We start from the raw sequence: 26,881 nt of genomic DNA, 5'->3' as shown, positions 1-26,881 counted from the left end.
CAAACAGGAAGCCCTCACACACCTACACACACACACACACACACACACACACACACACACACACACAACGTGCGCACACAGGCTCAGAACAGTAAACCGAGCGAAGCCATCCCCACATCAAACGCAGGTGTGTGTGTGTGGAATCTTTTATCTCCTTTGTTGGGGGGGGCAATGTTTGGAAAGAGACCGGTGAGGGCTGCCAACGGGGGCGTCAGTTTGCTGCAGTGCTGCCTATAACTGCTGCTTGCTTACACTTATAGCAGTTCTTCTCCTGTCATCAATGGAAGACGAGAGCTGGTTAAAATGGCCTCCCTTGGAAGGGGTCTGCAGTGCTCAGGTGTTATCAGTTTTGCCATGTTCACTTGTGAATAAAACATTTGAAAGCCTCTGATTGATGGAAGGTATGAGGGGAAAAAGGCCAATTGAAACTTTATTAGCTCTGTGGGGACTTAATGTTTTAACTTCTGTTTCTGTTCCACGTTGGGGGTTTTTCAACGGCCAAGTCTTTCAAGTCTTGTCTTTGCTCTTACATGAGAGGGTAGCAAGAACCCTGGAGCTACTTCTCCTAATAGGACCAGGATCTTACTTCCTGAAAGTGCGTCCCAAACAGAGGGGGGGGATTAGGGAGTGTAGGTGTGCACATCAAGTGGGTCATGCGGGAACTTAAAATAAAGCGCCCCCCTTCAAGGGAGACAAATTAATACGTGGGACTTCTTTGAGGAGTTTGGTGCATGAAAAGCGTTCGCTGGGAGCACTAAATGGGGTACGTTTTAATTAAAAGTGGGCCTTCTTTCCTCATCCTCTGGAGAGTTCTTTTTTCCGGTCCATCTATGAAAATGCCGATCCTGACAGGCCCTTAAAGAGCTAAAAGCTCTCCTCTTCCTCCCACTAAGGTTCATTAGCACCCAGAGTCAAGGCAAATGTTACCTTAAAGCTATCCCTACCACAAAGCCCTTTTACATATGTTTATTATTCGCATGGTCAGCTTGTTTGATTGTCTCAGCACTTTTCCTGGTAGCCCAAATGATCTCCACTCCACCCCCCTCTTCCCCACCCTCCCCTCTTCTCCGTCCGTCAGAGACATTAATGAGCATAAATACGGTGCTGTTGTTTTTGTACATTGTTTCTAGGCCACACCATGGTGTGGTTAATTTGCTGCAGACTGCAGTGCCCGCTCGGACTGCTGCAAAGCAGAGATGCCCAGCCAGGTGTCAGGGATTGATGGAGTGGAATCGGGGGTTGATGAGGTCCAACCTCCTACCCTCTGTTTACCCTTTTACATCCTGGAATGTGAGCGTCCTACAAACAGACCCTTGTTCTAGAGGGGGAATCCCTGACAGCGGCTCACTTGTCTCCCATCCCTAACGAGGAGGAGGCTGTCCCTATCCCTTCTCATCTTGGGTCATGTTTATAAAGCACGAAATGGAAGAAAACTGAGATGAAGGGACTACCTGGACTCCCCCACCATTTTAGTGTCACAATCCTGCCCCCGTCCCTCAATCATTGGTCTCTTCACTCATTACTGGCACTGGAAGCCCTCCCCTTCATCTACCCATTCACCACCACCCACTCTCATATATAGGCTGTCCTTTACTGCATATATAGGCTGTCTTTTACTGCATATATAGGCTGTCCTTTACTGCATATATAGGCTGTCCTTTACTGCATATATAGGCTGTCCTTTACTACATATATAGGCTGTCCTTTACTACATATATAGGCTGTCCTTTTCTACATATATAGGCTGCCCTTTACTGCATATATAGGCTGTCTTTTACTACATATATAGGCTGTCTTTTACTACATATATAGGCTGTCCTTTACTGCATATATAGGATGTCCTTTACTGCATATATAGGCTGTCCTTTACTGCATATATAGGCTGTTCTTTACTACATATATAGGCTGTCTTTTACTACATATATAATATATAGGCTGTCTTTTACTACATATATAATATATAGGCTGTATTTTACTACATATATAATACATAGGCTGTCTTTTACTACATATATAGGCTGTCCTTTACTACATATATAGGCTGTCCTTTACTACATATATAGGCTGTCCTTTACTGCATATATAGGATGTCCTTTACTGCATATATAGGATGTCCTTTACTGCATATATAGGCTGTCCTTTACTACATATATAGGCTTGTCCTTTACTACATATATAGGCTTGTCCTTTACCACATATATAGGCTTGTCCTTTACCACATATATAGGCTCTCCTTTACCGCATATATAGGCTCTCCTTTACCGCATATATAGGCTCTCCTTTACCGCATATATAGGCTCTCCTTTACCGCATATATAGGCTGTCCTTTACCGCATATATAGGCTGTCCTTTACTGCATATATAGGCTGTCCTTTACTGCATGTATAGGCTGTCCTTTACTACATATATAGGCTGTCCGTTACTGCATATATAGGCTGTCCTTTACTGCATATATATGCTTATACTTTACTACATATATAGGCTGTCCTTTACTACAAATATATGCTGTCCTTTACTACATATATATACTATCCTTTACTACATATATAGGCTGTCCTTTACTACATATATAGGCTGTCCTTTACTACATATATAGGCTGTCCTTTACTACATATATAGGCTGTCCTTTACTGCATATATAGGCTGTCCTTTACTGCATATATAGGCTGTCCTTTACTGCATATATAGGCTGTCCTTTACTGCATATATAGGCTGTCCTTTACTGCATATATAGGCTGTCCTTTACTGCATATATAGGCTGTCCTTTACTGCATATATAGGCTGTCCTTTACTGCATATATAGGCTGTCCTTTACTGCATATATAGGCTGTCTTTTACTACATATATAGGCTGTCCTTTACCGCATATATAGGCTGTCCTTTACAGCATATATAGGCTGTCCTTTACTACATATATAATATATAGGCTGTCCTTTATAGCCTATCCTTTACTGTCCTTTATAGCCTATCCTTTACTGTATATATACAGTTGAAGTCAGAAGTTTACATATACCTTAGCCAAATACATTTAAACTCAGTTTTTCACAATTCCTGACATTTAATCCCAGTAAAAATTCCCCGTGTTAGATCACCACTTTATTTTAAGAATGTGAAATATCAGAATAATAGTATAGACAATCATTTATTTAAGTTCTTTCTTTCATCACATTCCCAGTGGGTCAGAAGTTTACATACACTCAATTAGTATTTGGTAGCATTGCCTTTTAAATTATTTAACTTGGGTCAAATGTTTCGGGTAGCCTTCCACAAGCTTCTCACAATAAATTGGGTGAATTTTGGCCCATTCCCCCTTACAGAGCTGGTGTAACTGAGTCATGTTTGTAGGCCTCCTTGCTCTCACACGCTTTTTCAGTTCTGCCCACAAATTTTCTATAGGATTGAGGTCAGGGATTTGTGATGGCCACTCCAATACCTTGACTTTGTTGTCCTTAAGCCATTTTGCCACAACTTTGGAAGTATGCTTTAGGGTCATTGTCCATTTGGAAGACCCAGTTGCGACCAAGCTTTAACTTCCTGACTGATGTCTTGAGATGTTGCATCAATATATCCCCATAATTATCCGTCCTCATGATGCCATCTATTTTGTGAAGTGCACCAATCTCTCCTGCAGCAAAGCACCCCAACATGATGCTGCCATCCCCGGGCTTCACTGTTGGGATGGTTCAGCCTTTTTCCTCCAAACACAACGATGGTCATTATGGCCAAACAGTTCTATTTTTGTTTCATCAGACCGGGGGACATTTCTCCAAGAAGTATGTCGATATAGGACTCGTTTTACTGTGGATATAGATACTTTTGTACCTGTTTCCTTCAGCATCTTCACAAGGTCCTTTGCTGCTGTTCTGGGATTGTATATACACACACTTCAACTGTAAATATATATACACACACACACACACTATCATATAGGCTATCCTTTACTGCATTGCCCATATGTTATTTTCACTAGTTCTCCCTTCATACCATGTAAGAATCAGGTTCCATGTAGTCTAGGCTTCCCTTCTCCTTACTACTATGCAGGTGATCTAGTCAGAGCAGTTGATGTGGCTCCTTCATGGACCGGGCTGCTGTGGAGCTTGCCTCTTGGTAGAGTATGACTTCCCTCTCCTGCATAATAATTAACCTACATTATCATGGTCTGAATCAGAGACAGATGGCAGACCGTAGACCAGGTAGGGGAAGAGGAGGGAGAAACTCTAAAGGTTGGCTGTTGCCTCTAAAGATTATCAGAGGCATTTCCACCTCAGCGGGATGGGACTCTGAACGCTGACGACAGGGGGGGCGATGCCCGGTCGCTTGTACGTGGCTTTGTTAGCCGAAGGGAAGTGAATGATTGGGCTAATAAGCGTGGCATCACTGCAAATCAGTATAACGGAACATCTGAAAATGTAGCTGCCGCTGCTGCTCTGTCCGGCTTTCTTTTTTCTCTTTTTACCAACCTTGATTCTCCCTCCAACGAACCCTTTACTCCTATTGTATTTTGGTGCTGTTGCTTTGCCAAAGTAATCAGTGCCTGTCTGCCTGTATGACGGACGGGGGCCTCTGAAATAAAGCAATGCTGTGAAAGAGACGACCTCATTAGCATAATTCATTACTGAAAGGTTCAAGACCTGCGGCCATTGCCCGGACTGGACTGGGTCTCTGACAGCAAACATCACGAGCCCCCCTCATCCTCATTCTGGAGCTGCAGCTAACTCACTGCAGCCCGGAGGCCAGTCCAGAGCTCTCCGTCAGTGTTGCCAGGCAACCGTTTACAGATGGATGGAGGGAGGGTGGTGGGGTCTCGGCTGTGGCTGCCGCCCCCGCCCGTCCCTCGTAACAGGCCCGGGCAGCGAGAAGACTCATTGGGAGCAGATCGGCCACTCGCCTAGCCTGGCCTCTCAAACTCCTAAAGACCTTGGCTCGTGGAATCTAATATCTATGATAACCAGCATTGTGTAATGATCCAACCTCCCAGAGCCATACATCTGGCCTCCCTAGCAAGTAAACCTTGTCAGTTCCCCTGACCCAGCCTCTCCCTAAGAGATAAACCCCCTGTGGCTAAATCCCAGCACCAGAGGTGGGCGAGTAGAACATTGTTTCCCCAACAGAACAGGGTCAAGACAGTAAAGTTACAGTGACAACAGGGGCCGGTCAGTTTGATCAAAGCAGTTTGCTCTTCCTACTAGAAACCTGATAGCGTGCCTCTGCTATTCTTGAGCTTTGATTTCCTCCTTTGGGTCTTAACCACCTTTTGACGGACAGAGAGCAAGATGGAGGCCAGTAGCCCATAAATGAACTCCACGAAGATGTACTGCAGTGTGGCTGAACTACTGCACCAAGAGTATGTTTCCTATTTCTTATTAGAGAGTGGAAGAGGACAACAACAAGATGGCAGGCAGAGGGTTTTTCACTCCCTCAGACAAAAGGCTTTAGAGGCGCTTCCTTGTCTCCTGTCCCAGGCGGTGGATTGTTTTTGTTCATTTCAGGGGGGGCCGTCTGTGTGGAGGCCTTATTTGTTTCCTGAATGGCTAATCTGCCAAGTTCATGCCTGGGGCTGGCCGCTGAGAAGGGGTCCTTGTTTCCAGCGATGCCGGGCGGTCCTTGTGACAGTGCCGCTTGTCCCGGACCTCTGCCTGATTCATTACAATACAGCTGCCTCCAGAGGCGACCAGGCAGACAGAGGATTTGTCCCAAATGGCATCCTATTCCCCATGGGCCCTGGTCAAACGTAGTGCACTATATATGAGGAACATGGTGCCACCCAGGAGATGAGGCAGAGCATGTTTGCCTTGGCCCTTTCCTCTCCCTCAGACACTCCTCAAGCAGGGTCGGGCCTGCAGCAAGCAGATGGACTCTGGGAATTAAGCCATTAGGCACATGGCAGCCATTGTGGGGCCCTAGTGACATCAAAGGTCATACCTCAGGAGTTAGAGGTCAAGGATGATGATTCTGAGCCCAGCTTGCTTGCCCTGGATGTTTCCACAGCCTGAGGGGGAAAAAAGCTGAGATGGACTGGCTGTGGTAGTACTGCTTGTTGCTATTGGACCTTTCCAGAGAGTATTTATCCTTAAACGGCACTATTGAATGTGCTAAAATGAACAGATTTGGTCTTTTTGACTGGTATGATAATGATCACCCGTTAGTAGCCCTCTTCGTTCTGCCGAGGAACAGACACAGATTTACCTCCATCTTAATAAAATATGTTCATATCCATCCTCAGGAAGAATATGACTCAATTATTTTCACTTCAAATTTTGTGACCAAAGAGCAAATACATATGCAAATGTTTTTTATATGAATGTAGAATAAATGTCAGTCTTGTCCAGGCCTGGACTCTACACAGACTGGTGCGTCAACCAATCACAGCTAAAGTAGGCCTATTATGCAAATAGCTGTGCCATATGGTCATATGCCTTTCACTTTGATGTTGCGCTCCACTGTACAGGCAGCAGTACAGCACCATTCTGTTCAGGTCATTGTTTAGACGGCAGTAACTAGCAAAAGTCACAAACTGGAATGGTTTCCTGCAAATATATAAATACCACACGAGTCTTACTTTCGTGAACTTTAGCCTACCTGTTGGTTGTTTGATCTATAGGACTATCTCCTTCATTTGCCTACCCAGAACATACCTTTGTTTGGTTGCAGTTCGTAAAAGGCTCCGCTATTCTCCTTTTGTGTCCTGTTGACATTTGTACCACAGCGGCTGTGCAGGTGCCTTATTTTCCATAGAGGGAGGGAGCTCTCGTCTCACTTTGTTCATGGTGCCGGCCAGACTGGTTTTCTTTTCAAGCAACTTGTTCCCCAATGGCAGGGAAGTGAAGAAAATGTCCGTGGTGACATTGCTCCCCTTGCCAATGTGAGGTTCCACAAGCCTCATCACCACATTCGAGCCGAATGCCCGATGTGGATATTTTCCCAGATATTGAAAGCCGTTCAGCGTGTACAATTACGCACACTCTCACTGTGTAGCCTACTCCAAGGAGGCCAGAGGAGACTGATACGACTGATTTGATTGGGTGAACTGATATAGGGTACATACCATTTTGAGATTAGGCCTATAATTAGACTCGATTAATACAATAGAATGGTCCGCCCTGTTCTTCAATTGGTGATTACATAATTATGCCTCGTTTGCTTCCCCTCGCTCATCAACTCACCCATTCTCCCCCCTTTCTCCCCTTCATAATTTGCTTAATTTATTTCCTCTTATGTGTGAAATTAGTTTTTGGTTAGTTTAGGTTCAGTTTCGAGGCAATTATTGGAGTAATTATCAGCTGGGCACTGCACTTTCAACTGTCAGGAGAAGGAGTGGAGCAGGCCCTACTGTCGGGAGAAGGAATGGAGCAGGCCCTACTGTCGGGAGAAGGAATGGAGCAGGCCCTACTGTCGGGAGAAGGAATGGAGCAGGCCCTACTGTCGGGAGAAGGAATGGAGCAGGCCCTACTGTCGGGAGAAGGAATGGAGCAGGCCCTACTGTCGGGAGAAGGAATGGAGCAGGCCCTACTGTCGGGAGAAGGAATGGAGCAGGCCCTACTGTCGGGAGAAGGAATGGAGCAGGCCCTACTGTACTGGGAGAAGGAATGGAGCAGGCCCTACTGTCGGGAGAAGGAATGGAGCAGGCCCTACTGTCGGGAGAAGGAATGGAGCAGGCCCTACTGTCGGGAGAAGGAATGGAGCAGGCCCTACTGTCGGGAGAAGGAATGGAGCAGGCCCTACTGTCGGGAGAAGGAATGGAGCAGGCCCTACTGTCGGGAGAAGGAATGGAGCAGGCCCTACTGTCGGGAGAAGGAATGGAGCAGGCCCTACTGTCGGGAGAAGGAATGGAGCAGGCCCTACTGTCGGGAGAAGGAATGGAGCAGGCCCTACTGTCGGGAGAAGGAATGGAGCAGGACTGTCGGGAGAAGGAATGGAGCAGGCCCTACTGTCGGGAGAAGGAATGGAGCAGGCCCTACTGTCGGGAGAAGGAATGGAGCAGGCCCTACTGTCGGGAGAAGGAATGGAGCAGGCCCTACTGTCGGGAGAAGGAATGGAGCAGGCCCTACTGTCGGGAGAAGGAATGGAGCAGGCCCTACTGTCGGGAGAAGGAATGGAGCAGGCCCTACTGTCGGGAGAAGGAATGGAGCAGGCCCTACTGTCGGGAGAAGGAATGGAGCAGGCCCTACTGTCGGGAGAAGGAATGGAGCAGGCCCTACTGTCGGGAGAAGGAATGGAGCAGGCCCTACTGTCGGGAGAAGGAATGGAGCAGGCCCTACTGTCGGGAGAAGGAATGGAGCAGGCCCTACTGTCGGGAGAAGGAATGGAGCAGGCCCTACTGTCGGGAGAAGGAATGGAGCAGGCCCTACTGTCGGGAGAAGGAATGGAGCAGGCCCTACTGTCGGGAGAAGGAATGGAGCAGGCCCTACTGTCGGGAGAAGGAATGGAGCAGGCCCTACTGTCGGGAGAAGGAATGGAGCAGGCCCTACTGTCGGGAGAAGGAATGGAGCAGGCCCTACTGTCGGGAGAAGGAATGGAGCAGGCCCTACTGTCGGGAGAAGGAATGGAGCAGGCCCTACTGTCGGGAGAAGGAATGGAGCAGGCCCTACTGTCGGGAGAAGGAATGGAGCAGGCCCTACTGTCGGGAGAAGGAATGGAGCAGGCCCTACTGTCGGGAGAAGGAATGGAGGGAAGGAATGGAGCAGGCCCTACTGTCGGGAGAAGGAATGGAGCAGGCCCTACTGTCGGGAGAAGGAATGGAGCAGGCCCTACTGTCGGGAGAAGGAATGGAGCAGGCCCTACTGTCGGGAGAAGGAATGGAGCAGGCCCTACTGTCGGGAGAAGGAATGGAGCAGGCCCTACTGTCGGGAGAAGGAATGGAGCAGGCCCTACTGTCGGGAGAAGGAATGGAGCAGGCCCTACTGTCGGGAGAAGGAATGGAGCAGGCCCTACTGTCGGGAGAAGGGCCAATGGGGTTAAACCATAAAAATACAAATAATTTAATTAAAGAAAATGACATGCCCGCCTAAAACTGGTTCTGTTCTTGATATTAAGATTCTGACAATGGCGGCGTGTTTTATAGGCTTAGTTATGTAAAGTCAAGGACCGAGGGGGGCATGGCTTAAAAAATTGCAGAGTAATAAAAAATCTAAATGACTGCTTTAACGGTTAAGCCATTAGGCACATGGCATCCATTGTGGGGCCCTAGTGAAATCAAAGGTCATACCCCAGGAGTTATAGAGGTCAAGGATGATGATTTGAGCCCAGCTTGCTTGCCCTGGTTGTTTCCACAGCCTGAGGGGAAAGCAAGCTGAGCTGGACTGGCTGTGGTATTACTGCTTGCTGCTATTGGACCTTTCCAGAGAGTATTGATCCTTAAACAGCACTATTGACTAGTGCCAAAGGCAACAGATTGGTCTTTTTGACTGGTGTGATAATGATCACCCGTTAGTAGTCCCGTCTGACCTGCCGAGGGGCGGACTCTGACCTGTGTTGTGTGCAAAACAAATGCAGTGTCAACGCCCACTCAAGGTCTGTTCACCCTCAGGCCTAAAGCCCTGTGGAGAGCGGCGAGGAAATATAGGGGCCAGGATATAACGGAAGTGACTACCCTCATAGATAATTACAACCGTAATTTCTTTCTAGCTTTTTCTCGACGTACGAAAGGGGACTGACTGTTGCCCCCCTCCGGCTCTGTTCCACTGGTCTTGAAATGCAGCAGTAACCACGACCACTAAGAAGGCAGTGAGTGTGGCACCAGAGCCGGAAAACCTCAGGATCCTCTTTCGGAAAATGTACTGCTGTTGTGGTATGAGAGGCAAGACACTCCGTCTGCAGAGGAATGTCTATGTTGGGGAAGCTAGTCTAACCAACCTCACTCCTTCCCCGTTTCCAGCAGTCTCTCTATATCTCATTCTCAGAGGTCAGCTGACTCGGGAGGTGCGGAGAGATGTTCTGACTTCTGCGGGGTGGAGAGTGGAGTAAAACTCACTGTCATTGAGCCTTGTAGAAAATGTCCTTGCGTAAGTTGTCGCAGCAACCCTTCACTCTTCCGTCAGAGGCAGGTTGAAAGGGTCATGTTGTGTTTCGCACCAAACACAGGGAAACTGAGCTCTGTATACAGCCGACAACTTAAATCGTTTTGGAAGTAATTGACTGGAAGTCGTTCCAAAGGCAATCGTTTCCCTGCTAAGAGACCAAATTGGAATTTGACATGATTTATCAAGACTCACAGTAGACACGCTACTTTGGGTGGAGACGATAGAGGGAGAGAGAGAAGGAAAAAAACAGCTGGTTGTTTTCAGAGAAAGGGAAGTGACGCTGCAGACTCCCTAGCACTGGCAGACTAATAATTCTTGCCCCATAATGCATGCTCTTTCCCTGCATTTAGGAACACACCACCACCAAAAAAACATATCATCAGCATCTGTTATTCAGTCCCTCTGCACAAGCAGCGCTTTTACTTGTAGTGATGTCCCACATCCGTACGAATTACAGGTATGCGCGGACTGCAGAGCACGGCTTGAACTGAAAGCTTGCTGGACAATGTTCTGCCCTTCTCCTTTGGAGGTCACAGCTAAGGTCGCTTTACAGCTGGACCATAGGGCGAGAAGATGAAATGACATCAGTACAGAGCAACACTGTCCACGGTGAAACTGGTGATAAAGAAATATAAAAAAATAGCCCTAAAGAGGTTTCTGCTACACAGACTGTCCTCTCAGCAGAGGCCTGGCCTCTCCACCATGATGAGAATACACTGTGACACGGAGTAGCATTTTAAAGGCTTTATTTTTAGAGCTCTGCCCTGGAAATGATCCACCGACCATCTCATCTATGCAAAGCATGAGATTTAGGGATGGGGAGAGACCAAAACAGACAGTCTCTTAACATTAATGCTTGTTTTGTTTTTTCTCCGTTCGTTAGTTTCCGTTATGATGACCGTTGTTTCTGAAATGGCTTTTCTGTTCTGGAGCTAATATTAAAATATTTTGTCAAAAAGGCTTTTATTGGCAATGGGTTTAGGCCTACACCTCAGCGTGGAATGGGTGAGACACCTGCACTGGGCATGCTTTTTGAATAGCAATGATTAATGTATAGAGTCGGCAAGGTCCAAGAATGGTTTGCCATGGTTGGAGAAGCTGACGTTTTGATTGTAGAAAGGGTGGGCAACCCGTTGAGCCATTCTACAGCTGAAGGATATGACACGTGACATGCCCCGACGTCACTACAGGAGTGTGGCGAGGACACGGTCGGCGTGAACGCTTGCTGTGTCCTCTAGCTGTCAGCGCGCATTCCCGACTTCCTTTCCCTCACAGGCCTAGCTGGGTCATGTCACACTTTCCTCTGTGTCCTTGGGCTCTGTAGGGTCACTGTGACCAAACTAACCCAGAGGCAATCTTACACCTCGGGATTTTTTCTCCCTGGAATCGCTGGTGTGATTTTTAAAGAAAACGTCCATTGAGTTGCTGAATCTTTTCAACCCCAGAGTCACTAGCCAGGAAGATGGGCTGTTATTAGTCATATCCTTCTGTCGTGATAACAGATTGTGTCTGAAAGGACTGCTATTGTCATTTATCCGCAATGGAATTGATTGCATTGTTCTAAATAACAAAAACAATCCTACAAAAAAGAATGACGCTCAAAGAACTATGTTTTGTACACCCCTTAAGTGATGTTTGTATTCTTACTAACCTGACATTTTCTGCATACAATAGTGCGTATGAAGTTGAATACCAAATTACTTCACAAATTATGACCAGGTTCGTAGTCAATGCAGCATCCTTGACATTGTAACCTTGTATTGAAAGGCTGATTATTCTCACTGATTACAGCAGTCCAGTATGAATGGCTAAGGAGAAAGCGTAGCAGTATACAGTATTTGCAGTCCCTTCACATTTTTCTGAGAACAAGGTGAGAAAATGGTTGCAACAAAAATTAAACAAGTTAATGAACTGCCAGCCACTCAACGTTTTTTCAAAAACTGACATCCTTTGATTTTCGTCCATGTTTCACTTCTCCTTTATTCGTCACCCTCTTCCCGTCCCTCTCCCCAAAGACAATAGCGTTGTGTGGTTACACTTTCAATGACGCCGGCTAGTGAAGTTCATCGGACTCGTAGCAACAGCCCCACTCTGAAAACAAAATGGCCTCCGCACAATACGGACTGAGGGGAGCTGTCAGCGAGAAGACAAGCAAAACGGGCAGCCGGTGTGAAAACGCTGCAAAGAATGAAGAGAAGACCAACACGGAGAGATGGGAGAAGTCAAAGATGAACAACTGATTCGAATGCCAAGGGGCTTGGCTCTGGTTGGATGTTTGACGACCACTCCAGAAAGACAGGCACACACACACACTTATATACACAAGATGGAGGGAGTAGGAGTGTTTCTGATGATGCTGTCTCCTCCAGCGCACTTCCTGGGAGCTGTGTGGGCTGTGTACAGTACCACTATGTACTATCTACTGAGTGCTGAAAGGGGGGGGGGGCAGTAGGGGTGGCGGAATTAAATCAAGTGTACTAACGCGGATACATAACCGCTTCTCCCACTGGGGCGGCCGTTTAGGAGAGTGAGATGGCTCGTCAACCCCATGGGCCTCTAAGTATACATGAGCACTTAACTTTCTGTATCCACCAGCCCCCCCATGTATAAATAATGACCAGCAGATTGCCATTCTCAATAATACAAGGGGTTGTTGTGTAGCCCTGTTTGTCGCACTGCAGCCCCAACTTCCCTGCCTCAGGCTTGTCCTTGAGGGCCTCGTTCATTCCTTCTGGACCTGCGAGACCTACCATACCTCAAATCAAATGTATTTATATAGCCCTTCGTACATCAGCTGATATCTCAAAGTGCTGTACAGAAACTCAGCCTAAAACCCCAAACAGCAAGCAATGCAGGTGTAGAAGCACGGTGGCTAGGAAAAACTCTCTAGAAAGGCCGAAACCTAGAGAGGAACCAGGCTACGAGGGGTGGCCAGTCCTCTTCTGTCTGTGCCGGGTGGAGATTATAACAGAACATGGACAAGATGTTCAAATGTTCATAAATGACCAGCATGGTCAAATAATAATAATCACAGGCAGAACAGTTGAAACTGGAGCAGCAGCACGGCCAGGTGGACTGGGGACAGCAAGGAGTCATCATGCCCGGTAGTCCTGAGGCATGGTCCTAGGGCTCAGGTCCTCCGAGAGAGGACCTGCCCTGTCCCACCTCCTGAGCCCTTCAGCAGCCACTCTCGGCCTGCGAGGCCTACCCAACCAGCCCTGTCCCAGCGCTTTCTCCACCAAGACTCTGAAACGCTAACTCATGCTCCGCAGCCTTTGTAACTTTTTCAAAGTTAGACACCAGAAAAACACGTTTCTATCTACAGCATTAATTGAGGCCCAGTTGGAGACTTGTTCTGAAGGACAGAAAGAACTTATCCCCTTCCTCATGATAATGGAAATGAGAGACACATTATTAAAGTCGCTGTTTTGCGCAGTGTAATTTCCGATAACTACATTTAAAACACAGCAGTTATCTAAGCGGCTTAATTGGAAAAATGTCCTTCCGGTGGGCCGGCATTTATTCTCCCAAATTGAGATGGGCAAAGGAATTAATAAGCTACGTAAAAGTTTCTTGTAAGAATAAATGGAGGGAAAGCAAGATGGTTCTCTCCACTGCAGTACTAAAAGGAGGTAGGAATTGAGAGGGGGAGAATAGCAAGGGGTTGTCTAACGCTGACCTTTCACTGCTGTACAAAAAGGAGAGAGAGGAAGAGGGGAGGAGAATCCTCTTCACCTCAGCCCTTGGCTCTCCTCAACAGGATATCCTAAATCCAGACCCCACACAGGGATGTGAGGTTCTCCCCATGCAGCAGCTGGGGTCTGCCTCTGCACTGTCTCAGTCCAGGGCTGCGTCATAATGCACTACTTTCAACTAGGGCTCTGGTCAAAAGTGGTGCACTGTATAGGGAATAGGGCGCCATTTGGAATACACCCCAGGTTTGTAACTGTTAACGTCTGGTCTGCCCTTTCAGCTCTGGAAAGCAAGAGGGAACCACCAACAGAGACATTTGCTATAACCATAGAAATATACTAGGCTAGAATGGGAATTCCCATTTCAAGTCAATGTTTCTGTGGGTAAGAAAATCCTTCAACGTTCATTCTTGTCGTTTTCATCTTACTGTCAAGGTCTAGTATCTGTACTTTACTAGTTGGTAGCTACTTGACAGTAGCTGTAGCAGTTTCTTCTCTCTCCCATATGTTGCTTGGCATCTCCAGTCTGCTCCTTACCGGTGTCTATTTCAGGGCAGTGTTCACCTCCACCAGGCTGGTCACATTACCTCTGCTTCAGGTTTAACTCCAGTCTCTCTACCTGCCAATCACAAATCTCTGCTTCCCTCAGACTCCAAGCAGGACTGACAGCATGGAGCGTTGGAGCATGGCCTCTCCTCGCTTTCGTGCTCTCTCTCTGCGGGTAGTAACCAGTGTTTATCTCCCCCTTCTCTCTCTGCCTGTGGGTAGTAACCAGTGTTTATCTCCCTCTTCTCTCTCTCTCTTCTCTCCTCTCTCTCTCTGCCTGTGGGTAGTAACCAGTATTTATCTCTCTCGCTCTCGCTCTCGCTCTCTCTCTCGCTCTCTCTGCCTGTGGGTAGTAACCAGTTTCTATCTCCCCCTTCTGTCTCTGCCTGTGGGTAGTAACCAGTTTCTCTGAGTGGTGCTCTATCTGTGCTGTGGTGACTTTAGCCAAGGGCTTTTTATAGTCATAAGAGAACTCTGCTTGGTTTTGTTGCCTGGGTGACATGTCAGCAATGCTCTCTCTCTTTCTCTCTCGCTCTCCCTTTGTCCCTTTTTTCCACTAACACACATCACCAATATTTTCCCCTGCAGTCTGCCACTTTCCTCTTGCTGCTTGCTCTATTTCAGGGATGGGCAACTCTAGTCCTCGGGGGCCTGACACTTTTCCCCCAGCTAACACACCTGACTCCAATAATCAACTAATCATGATCTTCAGTTTAGAACGCGATGAGTTGAATCAGCTGTGCTTGCTAGGGATGGGGGGAAACGGTGTCACCACTCTGGCCCTGAGGAATGGAGTTGCCCATCCCTGGTCTGAGGACTTCACGTGTGTGTGTGTGTGTGTGTGTGTGTGTGTGTGTGTGTGTGTGTGTGTGTGTGTGTGTGTGTGTGTGTGTGTGTGTGTGTGTGTGTGTGTGTGTGTGTGTGTGTGTGTGTGTGTGTGTGTGTGTGTGCACTACAATGTGTGCTTCACACACACTGTGTGTCCTAGGTCTATAGGCTACGTTCAGGGCGGCAGGGTAGCCTAGTGGTTTGAGCGTTGGACTAGTAAACCGAAAGGTTGCAAGTTCAAATCCCCGAGCTGACAAGGTACGAATCTGTCATTCTGCCCCTGAACAGGCAGTTAACCCACTGTTCTGCAGGGCCCTCTATCTACCCTCTCTCAAGTGAACTGGTTCTGACCTAGGACTGTGGCGGTCATAAAATTGTCAGCCGGTGATTGTCATGCAAAGAACTGCTGGTAAGTGACCATTAATGAACATAAACCCGTTTAGCATCCCGTAGCTTCCCACGCTTGGCCTACAAGTCACTGATCCACACCTTTTGGAGCATCTACATTTCAAACAGTCCACTAAGTCCTTGTAATATAGTTGACACATCACAATGAATCCCTTATTTATTTTACAGGTGTAAAGAAGCATGATATGAAGAAAATGTGGTCTATTTCAGAATAGCATACTCTGAGTTGTCCATATGTTAGGTCCTGATCTGGCTATGCCATATGGCTGTGGACTTTAGCAATAAATAGATAGAGCAGCACGAGAAAGCTGGGATCCTCTTTTTCAAAAGTGGTCAGTCAACTCTGTTTTCACATGCGATTACGCAGTGACTGGGTCTCTAAGAACGCGTGTCACTAGGCTCTGTAGGTTCTGAACTCTAACCGTATAGGTCCTAGGTCTATAGGCTACGTTTGGAGTTATTTGGCCATTGTAGTTGATACAAACCTTAACAGAACATATAGGCTACATGTGGGCAACTACGATTTGAAAAACTCCAAAACAAAGGCAGGCGCTGTTTCTTCCCTTACTGCACACGCTGGGCAGCATTCCCAAGTGATATTGTCACGCATCAGACTATTCTTCAGTTAGTCTCTTCTTTACATATACTACATAATATATGTGTGAAATGAGTTGGACCGGACTGAACAGGGGCAGGGGGAAAACAAATGTCATCTGTGCACTTAAATCACGAATGGAGGGCGCTTTTCCTGTGGTTCATTTTCATGCCAGCCAGGTACCAAAACGTCATGATACTTATGATACCAACATTTTAGAACCACTTAGTACCGTTACATATGATACGACTGACTTTTCAGCCCTGCTGATCTAAAGAACCTGCTGGCGCCTGTTATAAAATGTTTATAAAAGTCAATTTAATTGATAAATTCTGATCAATTTAAGCAACAGCTGCTAGTCTCTTGTCTGTCCAATAATATCCACTTCACGCGTGGCAGCTGTGATCAGCCAGCCTCATCCCCTACCAGCCATCACTCACCTGCACTGACCAGTCTGAGTAGACTTTGCAAGTTCGCTGTTCTGCAGATTCTAAGTGTCAGTTAGGGAAACTGGAGCACAGATTCGCGACAGGCGTGTAGCTTTACAGCATACAATCTTCTCTAACCTAAACATGAAAAAAATGTTTAAAAATATGACCCGTATTACCGGGGGTTCCTTTTTTTGGTCTTTCGATCAGGATTTACACACATTTTATATCATTTCACAAACCAAACCGGGCCAAACAGGATGCTAAGCCACTTATTATTATTTATTTTTTTCCCACATTGGTATCCCGATACTAAATGGACATCGGAATACATGGCCTGGTATCGTGTTGTTTGTAAAATGTTGGTATTGTGACAAGCCTACTATATTCCTGTTGCAAAGCAATGTTCTTAATAATTAGGAATACCGTTTTGGAGAAGCATAGTCACCGTAACAGCCCTAACTCTGGCCCTCTACACTCACATCCAGCACTCTGAATCCCAGCACCTCACCTCTCTCAAGGCCTCAGTCTCTCCCTGCCATCCTAGCCATCCCTGCCCTCAACTGTCTGTTCAGTTGGTTAATAGGACTGTAGAGCGCTTGCCCTTCTCCTATACAAGCGGCCTCACTGGTACACTCAAAGAAAGGAAACTGTTTCACTGCACATATAGCCTACTCAACCATTTCTGTATAGACACACACAATGCTCAACCATTGTATTTCCCCACACACACATTTACCGACACAGTTTATTTCCCAACCAACACACTTAGCTAGATATTTGTGTACCCTCACTTGTGTGTTATTTCTGCTTCCTCATATTAAAACCAATATGTCGTACGTTCACTGTAACCTTCTGTCCTCCCTAATCTAACCCCTCCTCTCTGTAGACTTAAACATGTTACATGAGGAGAGTCCCATGACACACGGCAGGGCATTGAGCCGTGTCAACACTGCCGTTTACACACACTTCCTCCCCTAGTGTCACTCTGTTTGCCTCAGGCTGTTGAGTCAAGCAAGTCACCACACACATGCCTCAGCTCATGCAGCCTAAACGATGGACCAGTGTTTGTTGTGCTTGTACAATGTATCTGTTTATGAAATTAATCCATTAAAGTTTTGGAAGCCACACAACCCTCTCTGGGCAATTTGAACCAAACTGTAACACTATCACACTATTATTTGTCCATTAAGGAGGTAAGTGTTTGGAGCATAGGGACTGTAGCACTGTAACATTATAGCTGTACTGTAGTGCCGGGCGGGCTGGAATACTCTGGGCGGGCTGGAATACTCTGGGCGGGCTGGAATACTCTGGGCGGGCTGGAATACTCTGGGCGGGCTGGAATACTCTGGGCGGGCTGGAATACTCTGGGCGGGCTGGAATACTCTGGGCGGGCTGGTATACTCTGGGCGGGCTGGTATACTCTGGGCGGGCTGGTATACTCTGGGCGGGCTGGTATACTCTGGGCGGGCTGGTATACTCTGGGCGGGCTGGTATACTCTGGGCGGGCTGGTATACTCTGGGCGGGCTGGTATACTCTGGGCGGGCTGGTATACTCTGGGCGGGCTGGTATACTCTGGGCGGGCTGGTATACTCTGGGCGGGCTGGAATACTCTGGGCGGGCTGGAATACTCTGGGCGGGCTGGAATACTCTGGGCGGGCTGGAATACTCTGGGCGGGCTGGAATACTCTGGGCGGGCTGGAATACTCTGGGCGGGCTGGAATACTCTGGGCGGGCTGGAATACTCTAGCAGAGTTAGCTGAGGCACTGCAGCTGCAGGGCAGAGGCTGGATAGTGGAGGTGGTGAAAGACCTGTGAGGTCTGGCTGGCCGGCCACTCTAAATATGATTAACATCACTATTAGTCAGTAAGAAATTTGACCTCTGCTTTTAACCCAACCCCTACCAAAGACGCGTGCAGCATTTGGTGAGATGCTGGAGGCTTCCACACTGGGCGCAAGGACACAAGGGCTAGCGAAGATGCTGGAGACTTCCACACTGGGCGCAAGGACACAAGGGCTAGCGAAGATGCTGGAGACTTCCACACTGGGCGCAAGGACACAAGGGCAAGCGAAGATGCTGGAGACTTCCACACTGGGCGGAAGGACACAAAGGCAAACGAAGATGCTGGAGACTTCCCGCCAGATTTTTCCTATCAGACCCGGGATTCAAACTGGCAGCCCGCGGTTGCTGACTCACCTCTCTAACCGCTTGGCTACAAGCAGCATGGATACAGACCCGGGTGTTCTCAACATAGAGATGTATTTGGGTTCGACCTAGCTTCTCCTCAGGGGATATGGTGACTACCTGAGTCTGAGACGTGTGGAAAAAGGGAGGATTGCATACTGTGTAAGGGAGTGACTCACCTGAAGGGCAGACCACCGAGTGTGTGTGTGTGTCTGCGTTCATGTGTGGTGATGCTAACCGGGTTAACCGAGGAAGTGTGACGAGTGTGTTCCCAGGACGGGAGGATGCTCTTCCACACCACTGCTGGCTCAGCCAGTCATGCAGAAAGACGGCAGGATTCCGCTATCAGGGAGCATGTGTTAAAACCCACCAAACGTTCACACATACACATACTCTAGCAGATTACTGCTTCAGATTCAGCTACAGTACACACATGCATTCATGCATAAACTCTCACCAACACACACCCTCTCACTGACTGACAAACACACACATGCTTATTTACACAAGCATACACTGTCATGTTAATATACTGTACTTGCATACTCAGGAGTGGAGGAGAATATTTCAGACATGGCTGTGGTTATGGGCATTCCTCAACTACTCGGACCAGGTTGCATTGCTGTTGAGTTGCGTCAGTCTCATTCCACTGACAAACCACCCAAAACAAATTCAATTTCTGTCTCTTTCACTTTGAACACAAGACATGGCAACGTGTGTGTGGCAGCATTTTTACCGCCTGACTCAATCACAACACTATCACTCACTCCTGCTATTAGCCTGTTATAGATAAGTCTAATCCCTCAAAGTCCATTTAGACAAAGAGCCTGTACTTTTCAAAGGCTAAGCCAATGGCCAACATCTAAACAAGATCAAGCGTTGTGCCCCGAGTCTCTAGTAATTGGACAGAGGTTAAAAATGGCCGCCGCCTTTTTCATATTGACCTCCTCCTTATCATGAGACCATAGTTTGTGACTTGCTCCTCTATTTGTAGCTGGTTGCTGTGGAGATGCATTTAAACTGTCAAGTATGGGAGAACAACTGTATTGAAATGGAGCAATGTTTCAGGACTGCTAGTACAATGGGCTTTCTGGTACAAAGAGTTGTTGTTGTTGGTCGTAGCTCAGTTAAACACGTCAAGACGTTCCTGGATCCTCCACCTGCATTCCTTCCATGTTACACCGTCCTTCAGGCTCACCTGTCTTCCTGATTCATCACGCCATGATCTTCAAAAAGACCGCAAAGTGAAAAACAACGGCTACCTCACCCTCTCCGCTCCAAATTGCTTCTCCGTCCTCGTTTTTGAGTTCTAGTTTTCTCCAGAGCAGAGGAAGAAAGACCTATCTCACTCTCTAGCTTTTCTGAGACCCCAATCCCAAAGTTGCCAGCTGCTCCATCCACTCAAATTACATCTCGAAGAATAGGTTTGGCTCCGGTTTGGACCCTGTATAGTTACCTTCTCCTTTTGAGAGGGATGTTTTGAAGTGTGGAGTTGGCTCCGGTATGGTTGAAAAGTGTGGCTTTTTCTAGAAAACTGTACATGAGAAACATGCTGTGTGTTCTAGTGAGATTCCTTTACCCTGGCATCTCCTCTTCCTCCTCTTCTTCCCTGGCTTGCCCCTTCCAGTGCAGGGTCTAGGAGAATGCCTATTAGTCCTTGGGTATTGTTAGGGGAGCAGCAGGGCTGTAATTTGGAGTTATTTTTAAAGGAGAAAGTGACGTCTGTCTTCTGCTGAAGCGCGAGCGTTGGTGGGAGAGACGCAGTGTGTGTGTGTGTGTTGTGTGCGCTCCGGATGCACAGAGCCACGGCCACGCATTCATAACTCAATGAACAGTCCCACATCTTGGGAAAGTGCTTCACACCCACACACCACTCTGCATTTAAAGGTCACCGTTTATTGAAATGCTGAAGCTTGATAATGTGGACATGGCCAGCCCATCTGCATTCTCCAATGGCATTTTACTACACGCAGAGTTCCTGCCTTTATAAATTATTATCCAAAGGAAGGTAAATGCCTTGGTGGTGGGGGGGTGACCAATATACATGCCTATTCCCCTATGTTGACGACAGAAAGATGGAGCGCAACAGAGCCTGGCTTCCTGCTTCTTATCTGTAATTTGCAGAGGTCTGGATTGAATAGCCTGCTCTTTCTGATCCTATTAGGAGAAGGCAATAGTTCCCCAGAGAGGCCTGTTCCTGTGTTGGGAGAGGTGGGGTGTTGTAGGACTGTGGTTAGGAGAGGTGGGGTGTTGTGGGACTGTGGTTAGGAGAGGTTGAGATCTGAAGAATGTGTGATGTGAAAAAAGGAGGTGGAGCTATGGTCCCCTATTGAGCACTGGGCAGAACCCAGAGACCCAGGAAGGTCAAAGGTAACCCAGACACAGTTGGGCTCATCACACTCCTCCTCCTCCAACTAGCTCATCCAGACACCCAGAGCCAACAGCCAGCAAACCACCGCTGCTTTTTTGTAATTTGGCTCGTCCTGCCTAATCTGGGCTGTGGAGTGGCACTTTTGAATAATTAAAGGGGGTTTATCCATTCCTCTGTAAATGTTGACACCCACGCAGGCCAAGTTTCACCTGGCTTATGGCTGCCAGTTCTGTAACCCTCTTCTCTCCGTGTCCATGTGGAATATTAATGAGGTAAATGCAAAACATGCTAAACCGCAACACAGTAGGGATGGGACAGAGGGGTAATATTCACGTTAACTGCGTTATTAGAGTGGCAGTGTCAGTAAGTTCCCTGTTCATGGTACAGGCCTGCAGCTAAATCATATAACGATGTTCTATAAATGCTCCCAGAAATATATCAACCCCTGACATTGTTTTCCTGCGTGGCTGTCTGGTACATAAGTCATGCTCTGACTGATCTTGTTTATAGCTGCCATTCGTAGCTAGCAGAACATCTCTGTATTAATTGACTATGGGTAAAGGTCAAGACTGGCTTTGAAGAATCCAAGAGGGTGTACTCGTGTTTGGCTTTCTAACTTATCATTCTGTGTGTGTGTGTGTGTGTGTGTGTGTGTGTGTGTGTGTGTGTGTGTGTGTGTGTGTGTGTGTGTGTGTGTGTGTGTGTGTGTGTGTGTGTGTGTGTGTGTGTGTGTGTGTCAGCTTCTCTGTAGTTCAGTGCCAAAGGGTTAATTCAACCCATCCTTAAAGGACACAACACTTCCTGCTGTCTGATTTATTCGCACTACTCGACAAGGTCAACAGCTTCCTCTTCCCCCCTGTTCATTTGAAGTCCCTCTCTAAAGGCAGGTCACAGATCAGTGATATACTATATCAGTAGGCAGTGGGAAAATACGAGGTAAGCGATGGTTGCTGTTCTCAGATCTGGCCGGGCCTCCATAGCTGGGAGGTGCTGTGCCTGGCCCGCCCCAGAAGCTCCAGTTGGGGTGTCAGGAAGAAGCCTCTAGCCCTCCATCCACTGAGAAACTGCAAGAGCCCACCACCCAGATATACTTTTCCCCAACAGTGCTGCTGGAAGTTAAACACGAGCCTGCTCCCTACTTCCTGCTAATAGATAAAGCACTGGTTTCTTTCGATTAGGAAAATAATCCAGGTGACCTTTTTGTCAGCCAGGGATTTAGTTCCGTTTCTCTCTGTGATCCAAAGAGGCACAGTTGGTTAGATAGATGTCAGTGACGTCCGACGTCTCTCTTCTCACTTGAACCCCGGGGCAGAAAAATATCAAAGTCTTTAGAAAAATTTATTTCAAAGTCTTTAGTCAGCGGTTTGATTTCTTATTTACTTATTAAGTATTCCTTCCAGGAAGTGGGAATGGCTCGTGGTGTTATTGTGAAGTCTGACCTTCAATGGCTTTCAGCAGGGAAATAGAAAGTTCAATTTTAGATCCTGATGGTGGATAAACAACTAATAAAGCTCGATATTAGTTTTGTCACAGTAATTTATGGTGTTATTATCACGGGTCCATAGCACACCCAGTCGCCCCTGGTGTCTTGGGTGTTGTTGTGTGTGTGTGTGTGTGTGTGTGTGTGTGTGTGTGTGTGTGTGTGTGTGTGTGTGTGTGTGTGTGTGTGTGTGTGTGTGTGTGTGTGTGTGTGTGTGTGTGTGTGTGTGCACGCACCCTAGCCAGTAGGTTGTCTTTGTCATTAAACTTTTGTTCTCCATAGTGCAGAGTTTTGTATACTTTCTCCTCTCCAAAACTCACTGTATTGGTCTCTCTGGAATTTCCGATGGGCTTCCCAGACTTTCAGCCTGACAGATATCAAGCCTGAGAACAACCTTGGGTCCAGGTTAAGTTACTATTTGACTCTTAACAGCGTGTGATTGGCAGTAATGGACATTGCCCTTCTATCCTCTGTTCTGTTCATATCATTTCCCATGGAACTCTCGTGATGTCACAATAGGAGATGTCAACCCTCCTCACTTTAATTTCCTCGTTGACCTGACCCCAATAGAGGCCTGGACTCTCGGGGGTTGCAGTCGCGTGGGTGGCTAAAGGCTGTTATGCTAATGGCCCCAAGCAGCCACAGGCAGATGTCATTATTCAGAATAATTCCCCAATAGTTCCCCAGAATGGAATGCTGCACTGATGGACCAAGGTTCTATTTGTCACACCTCTCCCCGTCGCTGTCCGTCGATCGCATGTCATCTGTCTGGTTGGAGTGCACCCTGCTATTGCTCTCTCGGTGAGCGTCCATTGAGATCGAAGGTCCCCTATTTTGTCACTGCCAGGACAATGACACGGCGGTTATTCAGCGACGCACCACTGCCCGAGACGTATTTGCTGCTTCAAGTTCAACAAGGCCCCACGTTGAAACATTTGATCAAGGAGGCCATTCTCCTATAGCTTGAGGTGGGAAAATACCCTGGCTATCTGTTGCCTTTGAAAAGCTCAATGTCTAAGTCCATCTAATCCACCTATAGAGAGAGGGTTAAGTCCCTTCACTTTTCACTTTCTACCCTTTATTTAATGAAACCTCATGAAGAATGATGAATTCCGTGAATCAGTTCCTCAGTTCCTTTTTCTTTTTAAATACTGCAGTATCACGTACATAAAAAAAAGTCAATTTTTCCTGAAAACTCATAAGCTCATTTCTATTCTGTTGGCTGAAACACTGCCATAGAAATCCATACATCCACATGCTGTAGCCTACGGTTTGCGTAGGAAGCTCCATACGAGAGAGGAGAGACATAAAGGGAATCAAGCATTTGCATTTGCCCTCCAGACATACCACTGCGCTGTTACAAGATAGTAATTTTACTACATTCTCCATTCTAGTTCCCAATATATATTCCAACACCGAGAACCATTCATCATAGCCTTCCCGCTCTCGCTCCTCTCTCTGTCTCTATATATCGCTCTCTATACAGATAGATGGATAGATCTATATCTAGATATATAAATATATCTATAGAGCGGGAGATCTGTCAGTCTCTCTCACAGAGGTCTATCACTTAAAGACGAGAAGACAAAACATGGACCAGGCTGAGATATGAGTGTACTTCGGAGGACACCTGTTTTGTGGAAGCCCAATGTCTGGAGGGTTTTTAAGAGGTTTTGTGGGGTAAGAGCCTAGCGCCGCTGTATGTTAATGCTTTACCGAGCGGCAGAAGGGGCGCAACAAGAGGTCACAGGCTCTTCAAAGGCTGGGGCGCCACCGCTCTCGCGTTCCACGCATTCCAACGTACTGTGTTAAGGTTGGGCAGCGAGGGGGTTGTTCTCAAGCGGATCCAACGCACACACACACCATCTCTGTGTGTTGCTGTGGCAACAAAAACAAATGAGGGAAGATTTTGCAGGGAGAGCTCCAGACTATCTTAGTTATACTGCACCTGGCCACCTTTTAACGCCTCCAACACCAGATTACATGGGGAGCAGGTCTCTCTCAAAGGACTCAATTGTCCCCTTTAAAAGTAGTTTGTGTCATACATGTGTTGTCTTTGGCATCATTAAACTGAAGACTTATAGTTTTTATCAAATATTCTCTGTAATTAGTCAATTGTTGGTTACCTGCACGAACCCAGTCTTCACTATGAGTCATCCATACATCAATTGTCTTAAATCATTTATTTACTAAGTAATTCACAGAAAGGCATAAACAAACAAAGTAAATATGGTTACAAGAAATGATAGGAGAATGTGCCCTAGTGGGCTAAACCAGCATGGCGGCTTGTGAGACAAAAGGGGGAGTGGGGGTCACCTGAGAAGTCACTACAGTTGATAATTATAACAATTTAAATACTAATCCTTTGCACATGAACGCTCACTCATTCGGGAACAATTGCAATCAATATATATATTTACTCTCAGTGTGTCGTCGGGATCTTGGTTGAAAAGTTTGTTTCTGTTTGAGAGGCTCCCTAAAAAAACATGCCACTTCAATACATCTACGACTGGATTTTTTCATTTAACTAGGCAAGTCGGTTAAGAACAAATTGTTATTTACAATGACGTCCTACCCCGGCCAAACCCTAACTCACTCTATGGGACTCCCAATCACAGCCGGTTGTGATACAGCCTGGAATCAAACCAGGGTCTGTAGAGATGCCTCTAGCACTGAGATGCAGTGCCTTAGACTGCTGCGCCACTCGGGAGCCCCCCTGGAAGTGACTTTTCGTAGCAGTTTAAGAGTATTTTTGCTAACCCTAATCAAATCCTAATCCAGCTTTATTTATATAGCACATTTCAGACATGAATGCAACGCAACACGCTTCACAGGAAAAACCATTGATAAAGAACAATGAAAATAAAAACAAACTACACAATAAACATCACAGGATAAAAACAAACTACACAATAAACATCACAGGATAAAACCAAAAGTATAACAAAAAACCCTTTTCTAACCTTAACCTAATTATCTTAACCTGCTGCGTAAGTTCTCCTAACCTGCTATGAAAAAGTAACTTCCGGTCGTAGCTGAATCGATGTGGTGTGTTTTTAGGGAATCTCCAAGGTGTTGATGAGAGGGAAACTGACACTAGGGCTTCAAAGCACAAAGCTGGATTTCTAGAATGTGACCATATGTTTGCTTCACCGGTAGTGTGCTGACGGATGTCTAAGATGTTCTAATAAGATAATAAAACAACGCACCTCCCATGTTGCCAATGACACTCTCAATAGGAAATATGGGCACTGCAACAGCCTTTTTATGAATCGTTGCAGGCTCGTTGCAGGCTCGTTGCAGGCTCGTTGCAGGCTCGTTGCAGGCTCGTTGCAGGCTCGTTGCAGGTGTTTGCAGACCTAATGCAAGATCCCCAGACTAGTTTCCCATTTGTCCAAATTGATCAACGTAAGCGAAAGGGCTTTTCATGTGTATTTATTTTCTACACAAGACCTTATTTGAATAACAATAGCTGAGCTAGCTACCTGCCAGTGCAGGATTTGTTTACCAGATAGCTGGATAGCCCTGTGCAAAGCTTCCCTCTTACCTTGGAGGTGACAAATACGATTAAGTATTTTCTTTTAGCAATGTTTATTCACCTCAACCATTATTATTGATTAGTTTGTTCAGCTGTGACTGTTTTGTTTTGGACCCAAACCAGTAGTTTCGAGTTGTTTTATTTCCCCTCGACAGCAGTATAATTTGCATGTGATAGCCCTTTCCCAGCTGTGAAACCATCATCTATGTTCTAGTTTTGATAACTAAGGCCCATCATTGTTTTTGCCCATATTGAAAAGGAATTAGCGTTCATTTTGTGTGTAAATCAGGGGCTGCACCTGAAGTGCATATTGTGTACCGCTGCCGACTAGAGAAAATTGATTTCTCTTTATCCCGGGGCTGAATGAAGTGTGGAATATAATATATGAATGTTATGCATTTATTATGCATGGGCTGAAATATTAAATACATTTTTTTGTTTATTCAATATCATATTCTCCTTCTAATATTTATATTAGTTTCTCACATTTCGGGATGTAATTTGTCTGACTGCCCTAAGCAGAGCACTGATTATACAGAATATCCTATTCAAAGCAAGTTGTGATAAATACCTCCTGCCCAGTGATGGGGAAAGAACATTAGTGGTGCCACTGCTGCCATACCATGGGGTGTGTGTGGACTGCAACAAGTGAGGGGGGGGGACTTGGTGGTATGATCGGAAAGTGACTTTTTCATAGCAGGTTAGGATAATTTACTACACAGCAGGTTGGAATAATTAACATTGCAGGTTAGGGGAATTAGGTTAAGGTTAGTGAAAAACTTCTCTCAAC

General features: G+C 46.5%; 1 protein-coding gene across 6 annotated transcripts in view; it reads left to right on the top strand.

Annotated features, from left to right (window-relative positions):
• The window catches only part of LOC124013403 (F-box/WD repeat-containing protein 7-like), a 271,295-nt gene that overhangs the window by 126,316 nt on the left and 118,098 nt on the right, over nucleotides 1-26,881 (top strand). The window lies entirely within an intron of this gene.

This window comes from Oncorhynchus gorbuscha, linkage group LG24 (assembly GCF_021184085.1).
Source record: "Oncorhynchus gorbuscha isolate QuinsamMale2020 ecotype Even-year linkage group LG24, OgorEven_v1.0, whole genome shotgun sequence".
NCBI classification, from domain to species: domain Eukaryota; kingdom Metazoa; phylum Chordata; class Actinopteri; order Salmoniformes; family Salmonidae; genus Oncorhynchus; species Oncorhynchus gorbuscha.
This window is presented reverse-complemented; position numbering and strand designations above follow the sequence as displayed.